We start from the raw sequence: 8,242 nt of genomic DNA on the forward strand, positions 1-8,242 counted from the left end.
ACTTTTAAACGAAGAAATTAGTTATATATTGTTGTGTTCAAACACAACAATAAGTTTTAAAGAGATGCAACAATTAGTTATATATTGTTGTGTTCAAACACAACAATAAGTTTTAAAGAGATGCAACAATTAGTTATATATTGTTGTGTTCAAACAGATATGCATCTCTTAGTAAAGCTTATTTATCCATGTTTACAAGCAACTCAAGTTTATTGTGTATCTTTTGGAAAAGTTTCAAGACTGAAATGCAGTCCTTATTTTGAGAGAATTAGCTTTAAGACATACAGAATTGTAATTTGAGAGTAGAAATGTCAAGCAATGTAATCAGTTTTTCTTTATATCAAACAATGGTATTCATTATAAGGAATGGCCGTTGTACAATGGCATTTCTTGGATTATTTATTTACCTGAGGGGAGGGGAGAAAATTAAGAATTTCAAGCCAGATTCACAGGTTATCAGTAAACATAACGTACACAAAATATCAGGGTTTTTTAATTAATTATAAAGATTTCTAATTAACCCTATGACTACTGGCTACTAATGTTCTTAGAAGGTAACATCACTCTTGTCATATATTGTTCTAAAAAATAAAACTAGTGGATGAAATTCATTAAAATTGGATGAGAACATTTCTAAAAGTATATAGTTTCAGAAAAATAAAATATTGGATTTTGATATTTTCTGCTATTTCTAATAAAATATTCGTTATTTAATGTAGTTATTTGCACTCACTCTCTGAATAGTTCACCTGCGATTTTTATTTTGAATATAAAAATACTATTTATCTTACAATTTTCACATTTCATTATCATAATCTGTAGAACCTCCTAAATGAATATCAAAACTTTTTTAAAGTAAATGTTTATATTTTATTTTCCATTTTCTATGATATATCACAAACTCTAGCTATTTATCGTCAACATACAGTGCAATGAAACGTTTAAAATTAACAAATGGAAATATGTACATAACTCTTAACTCTTCATAGAATAGTCTTCAAATATCTTCTTTGTGTAATTTCACATCTTTATCTTTTCACTTCTTGTTTATTTTTAACTTTAAGTTTTCCTTTCCATTTATCTCTCTTTTATTATTTATGCCAGTACATCAACTGGTGCCTGCGGAGCTGTATAGTTCAAACTCCAGGCAGAGATACGTTCTCCTAAACAATATGGGGATTGCACGTGCCTATGTTCTGCAATCCATGCGACAATAAGTTAAAGTATACAAATCATCCCAATAGAAACAGAAGATTTTGCTCTTGAAGGTTGTAACTGTAACAGGAACCCTACATATATACATTTGTTTTCAAATGTGGTGAAATTAATCTAAGTCCATTGTTGAGAGCTGTAGCATTTGGCAGTTTTTTCTCACTTTATATGTATTAGTTTGAAAGATGTTTAGATTGCATTTAGATTTTACATTTATGTTTCAAATAATTATGTATTATTTGTGTTTTAAAATGCATGTTTGAAAGGATTTTATAAGCATGCCATTCAACTTAAAACTGTCACTTAGCAACACAGCTTGTACTTTGCAAGTGGGCATGGCTGACCTTAAACTAAGGAAATAGTTACACCAGTTTCCTGTGGGAGAAGTTCTTGGAACATGCTTGAGACAGTAATGAACAAGGCATGGTGTACTTTGGATGTTTAAAAGAAGTGTGTACAGTGCACATACAGAGAGTTTCTTCTGTACCAGCTTCTTAAAGTTGAGAAATTGTAACCACGACTGGATCACGTGACAGCAAAAATTGCAGTTTTTAAATGTTGTTTTAGAATTTCTGTATAAAAAATGTAATATAAACTTAGATAATATAAAACTTTGAATGATAACATACTTGATAATAATAATTTCATTGAAATACATTGATAGTAATGTGGTTTAATTAAATTTTGAATTTAACTCAGTGTCAAAGCAGAAAGGAATTTTAAAAAGGTTCCCGGGTCTTATAGGGTTAATAATTTGCTCATGATTTTTTTATTTTATTTTGGAATTTTGAGTATCTAACATGCAAATTAATTTTGATTTTGACATTAAACATACTTCTCTGCATCTCTAAATTGTCAAATTTCATTTTCATAATCCCTATAACCTTCTAAATAACTATCAAACATTTTTTTTTTAGAAAAACTATATTTTATCTATGCTTTTTTCTACCCTAATTCTATACGGGGTTAGTTGATTTGACCAACCTCTTAACTACCATAAAAAATCTGTAGGTATTTTGAGAGTTGTGTGCTTATTGGGATTTCTCGATGTGGATGCTTTTGCCACACATCTTGATGTACAACTTCCCCATTTTTAGTCTCCCATTCCTCATCCTTTGGAAGAAGCTGTAGATGCTCTCAGTCAAAATGGTAAGGGATATTACCTGTATGCATATCCTCCTGTTTGTCATCTTTCCTGGGTCCTTTCATTGATTCAGATCAGTCCATGTCCTGTGCTTCTGGTAACTCCATTTTGTCCTGCTCAGTCCTGGTTTTTGCTTCTGCACAAACTTTTAGTGTCACCTCCCATTTCTTTGCCATTGTCTCCCATACTCCTTTTTTTCAACTTCACTCATCCATCCATTCTTGCCTTCTGGCATCAAGTGTGGCTTTTATCTGGTCCCTCACTAGATAATCCGGATTTTCCAGGCATGCTGCCTCATTGATTGCCCATTCTGTATGTCCTTCCTTCTTGGTGGTTTGTCAGTTTATATGGTATACTTTCCACTGCTGGTCACTCTACTGTGTATATCATCCTTCACAACTTTCCCTACTGCGGATGACTGCATTTTTCACTCTTCGATAAGGGTCTATCAATTTTCTTGATTGCTGGCTATCGAGCTGCACTATCTAGCATGTTCAGATTTAATGAGTTTGCCTCTTTCTTCCAATTTCCCATGTTGTCTTTTTTATTTCGTTCATTTTTTCTTTCCCACCCTCCCTGCCCTACGTATCTCCCAGATTGGAATTTCAGTATTGTCCTTCATGCTTTCACTTGTCCTCCATTGGAACCTTTGTCTTTGTGTTCCCTGTATCACCTTACTTTAACTTACCTATTTCTTATATTATTGGCTTGTGGGCAGCAGCATTCTGAGATTTTTGAGTTTTATGCTTGCCGTGTGTTGTTCTACAGTTCCTATGTTCTCCTGTTCCCTGTCCATTCATTTTTACCCAAAACTACTGCTAATAGGGAGGGTAATTCCATCTTTTCTCCCATTTCATTATCCTCCATTTATGACTTGTTAGGATCCTGACCACCTTCTGTGTCCAGTCTGTACCCTTGGATGATATCTCACTCACACTGCTCCTTTCCATGTTTCCCATAACCATTTCTTTATTCCATGGAATCCTTCCATGTTCCAGTACCTCTTCCCCCATTACTTCACAGGTTAGATTCAGCAGTTAATTAAACTCTTGCCTGAGCAGTGTTGCCTTTTTATAGGGTATCTTCTCATCAAATCCATCATCTTAAAATGTCTTTGGATGCCCATTTCCATCTTCCTTTGGAGGTCATCGGTATGTGGTCTACACCTCATGCCTTTGTTTCACATTATGCTATCAGCTGTTGGTTGTGTGTCTTCGTTCAATTGTTATCTATGTCGCAGGATTAGATTACTCACACTGTAGAGATGGACAATCATGAGTAAAGCAGACAGGGATTGCTGCCCATCTCTCATGCTCTGCGGCATTGCAACTCTTCCTATTGTGGACCTAATGTACAATTCCAGATGCCACCTGGTGTTGGATGAGGTCGAACTATCACTATGGTTTGTCGACTCCCAAGGGTTCCATAAATAAATAATATGTATTATGGGATTCCTTCATGTTTTCCTACCTTTTATGTTTGCAACACAGCCATAAAAGAGTGAAGAGTATACCGGGATAAGATGTGGTGCAGTCTCATGCTCAAGTGTAATATTTTCTTTTTTGATTCCACACCTTTTGGTCTCTCTTTGGGCACTTCCTAAAGGGGGACCATTTTTTTCACCATCCCTTCACCAGTTCTGTGTGGGATTCTAGCTAATTTGTTAACTTGCGATATAATACCTTACATCCTCTCATATTTCCTACTCAGTCTCCCAATTTCCAGTGATATTTGGTGTAAGTACTATAACCAAATGTGGAGAGGGTGCTGGTTACGATAAGGGTTGTGTCATGCTTCTATTGGCAGAGAGGTGCTACATAATCATTTACACATGGATATGGAGAAGCTGGAGGTGGAAGGCTAGTGGTGAGCATTGAAATTTGTGCTGATAGAGGGCAGTACTAATCAAGAAAAGCTATTTTGTAAGAGGAGGTAAGTATCTATCGGAAATACATTTTCAGTTTAGGAAAATATTAACTTCTTCCACACAAGTTGTAAGTCACACAGTGCACGTGCAGTTCATGCTACCGTATCAAATAGCATAAAACTGGACTTTACAAAGTACAAATGTCTTACCCTTCTTAGTCTTAGTACCAGCATACCCGTGTTTTGTAAAATACAGTAACATTTCTATCACCATACATTACATATGTATATATATTATTATTATTATTACTATTTACAAATAAATTCTTAAATTTCAGTATTTTTCTTAAAACATTGAACAGTACATAAAAAATAAATATGGAAACCAATGATCTCTACTGTTTACGATGTTACAAAGTTTTTATGTACTTGTGCTTTATACTTGCTAAGCCTAATTGAATTTCACACGTGAAGGATATAAAAACTTATAAATTACTCTATTGACATGACGAAATTCCACTGTAATTTATCAGGCTTCCTAACAAAGCTGTATTTGGGTCTACAAAATTTCATTTCTGATCAGCATATTACCTTCAAACCCATGTGAATACTTTAGGAAGACTGACATGGTTGCATAGTTCAAAATGAACAATTTCAATTGGTTATAACCATGTACTTAAGAGAAATGGTGTAGGTAAACAAGTATTTTCAAAAGAGGAAGAAGTGGGCAGAGCCACTGTGGTGGGTTTGCTAAGTATAATGATATCTTAGCAAATAGTAAAGGTAGGAGGTTCTTGTTTTATATACTAGCTTGTCAGTATTGGTAATTTGAGTTTCTTATTTGTTAAAAACTGTAGACTTTACATTTTCTGCTACCCACAATAACATCTAAGCAAATTTGGAATATGATGTACTACGTGACGCACACAACAATTGATAGTTAGCAATTTTTTTAATATTTACTTTTAAACTGAGAAATTAAATAATAATGATTTCAACTTTATAGACATACGTTCATAAAACAGTAATTTAATACAATTGTGAATGTAAGTCTACAAAATGTCATGACATGAGCTCTAGCCCAAATGGAAAGGGTTAAACTAGATTTGGTTTTATAACTAAGCAGTAAAAACTTTGTACACAATGCCATAATTTAAATCAGGTGTGGTATTCCATCAGCAGACCATGGTCTGAATATGAACCATCAGCACATGCAAAATGGACCTCGAAATCATGCAATTTTTTATATTTTTAAACTACATGCAATTTAGAAAGTACTGGGTTCTAAGTATTTATTAATAAATGTGCATTTGACAGTATACCAAGTTAACAACCCTGAAACCAAAGCACATTTGTAATACCTCTTAAGTAAACAAAAACAGTGTGAAAAGTTAATAATTTTCTGTATAGGCCTATCTGTGTTTATTTGTAGGACAGGAGCAGGTACAAAAGGTTAAGAGATGTTTTCCTAGAGCTTGATCTTACTGTAAGCAAGACATTGTGTCACTAACAAAAAAAAAATTGACTACTGCTGTTTTCAGTATAAGGGAGGGAGGGAGCTTTTAGCTCTCACTGTACTGGCTTGGTCATTTTGATCGATCTTGTAACAACTAGGTAACTATGAAAATATACATACTATAACTTTTAATGTAGTAAAGTGTAACTTCATGAAATTTTGCAACTTTTAGTAAAAAAATTGACTACTGCTGTTTTCAGTGGGAGGGAGCTTTTAGCTCTCTCTGTACTGGCTTGGTCATATTTAACGATGTTGTAACAACCAGGTAACCATGAAAATATACATACTATAACTTTTAATGTAGTAAAGTGTAACTTCATGAAATTTTTTTTTTTTTTTCTTGAAGATTTGTTTGTGAATATAAGGAGTTAAGAGTGTGATTCAGACTCTGACTAGTCTTAGTGCAAAGTGATTTTCATGTAAGATTAAAATTACCGTTTAATCTTACAGTTTCATATTTTATTTGCATAACCTCTAGAACTTTCTAAATGAATAACAAAAGTTTTTTGTTTTTCTTCAGTAAAACTTTATATATCTTATCTGTTACTTTCTCTACCCTGATGCTGTATGGACTCAGTCAATTTGACAAACCTTGTAAGGACCACAAAAGATATAAAGTAAATCTAAATTACCCTTTTCTTTCCTTCTAGAATGACTGCAGATTGAAATAGAAAATTACAATTATTCATCCTGAACAGCTTGAGACTTATAACAGTTGACATCTGTTTTTATTTAATTTTATTGCTCTTTGAACCGTGTCTTAACTTATAATGATGTGATACAAGCTGTAAATCATATGGCAAATGGACATAGCTCAAGTTATGATATTGAATGAGTAACGTGCTAGTCATGAGCGTATCTCGTTGAGAAATATTTTATTATTTTTTTACATTATCTAACCTAATATATTTTTGATTTTTGCATTTGAGTAAGACATAAGAATTATACATAAAAAAGCAATAAATTTAGTACTTACACTTGGTTCATTAGTTTTTTGCTGTTGGTTCTCTCATAAAACTTAACCCTAATTCCTTGTAACAATATTATTTGCAACTAAAATAATTTTTATTTATTTGAAAGATGCACTTGAGAAAGTAAAATAATAACATACAAAGTAAAACAGTGTCCTGTATCTATTATAATTTAACTGACTTCCTAAATAATATACAAGTGCCATAAAATAATTCCCTGAGCTGCTCAATCTGAACTTGGTTGTAGCAACTTTGAATCTGTAGGCAAAATATCTACAAATCTGTACTGAGAACAAAGTAGCATTATATCATTCAATAAATTAAAACTGTTTTTCTTTTGACTATAAATGATATAATAGCAAATGTCAGAGACAATTATTATATAACATTGGCAACTTGTGAGAGAGTTTGTGATAGGAGGGTAAAGCATGTGGGTTTGACTTCTGGTTTATATCTCTGGAAATGAAGAATATTAAAAGCAGTGTGTGTTTTACTAATATCTGTACCATAATGAGTAATTTGCATTAAATTTGGGACATCATAGAGATGTTATTAAAAAATAGAAAATAGGCAAGGTCGAGTGAACAGATATCAATTTTTTTTTTGAAATACACAGAAATCAGAGAAGGAGAATTTACTTAAATATATTATTTTTGAAATTAGAAATTAAAACTTATATACAATTAAATTTTGTTTTGTTAACTACATTTTTGAGCCAAGTTTATTTGTATATATTAATAATAAAATAGTTTAATTAACTTTTAAATGTAACTGTAAAAATGTCGTGACATGTGCTCTTTTACCTACCCATATCTAGAGGGTTAAACTGCATAAACAAGTACATCCTAGAATTAAAATTATTAGGTGTTTTTTGAGCCAACATAAACACAATATTTCTTCAAATTTAAAGAAATCATTCTAGCCTTGAAGTGTTCTTAGTAACACACACACATTATTACTGTTTACCTGCAGGGATTCGTAGGTTCTACCACCAGGTGTCTTTTCATTTGAATCAAGAAGCATTTCAGTTTAAAGGTAGCATTGCTAGACATTTATTAGAGAACTGAAACTAGTTCTAATGTCAACAAGATCAAAACCATCAAGTTGTTCACAGATGCAGGGTTGCTGAAGGTCAAAGAAAGGATCTTCAGGCCTGGAAATGGAAATTAAATGATATTTAAATATCATTACATATCTTGTTCGTACCTTTTGGAGAAATGATTAGCCACAAAAAAGTTATTCAGGTTTTTCGGTATTTATCGGTGAATTTCAACTGTTTCTAGTTTAAGTAAATTGAATTTCACAATATGAAATTTGAATTATATCTCTGGGTCTTTTAAGTTTTTAAGTATTTTTAAAGTTTGATAGGTTGGTTGGAAGGATTTTTATTTTTTGTTAAGATCCATAAGCTATTACAGTATATAAACTTACCGTGCAGAAAACAACTCACATTTGTAAATATATGTCAACATACTTATACCATTTTCGTTTTCGATGACAAGGAACCCACTTTGAGACTAATAATGGCTGGAG

At 32.5% G+C, this 8,242-nt stretch overlaps 1 protein-coding gene across 1 annotated transcript in view; it reads left to right on the forward strand.

Annotated features, from left to right (window-relative positions):
- The window catches only part of LOC106464903 (PHD finger protein 12-like), a 94,914-nt gene that overhangs the window by 37,179 nt on the left and 49,493 nt on the right, over window positions 1-8,242 (forward strand). The window lies entirely within an intron of this gene.

This window comes from Limulus polyphemus, unplaced genomic scaffold, assembly GCF_000517525.1.
Source record: "Limulus polyphemus unplaced genomic scaffold, Limulus_polyphemus-2.1.2 Scaffold1775, whole genome shotgun sequence".
In the NCBI taxonomy this organism is placed as follows: Eukaryota; Metazoa; Arthropoda; class Merostomata; order Xiphosura; family Limulidae; genus Limulus; species Limulus polyphemus.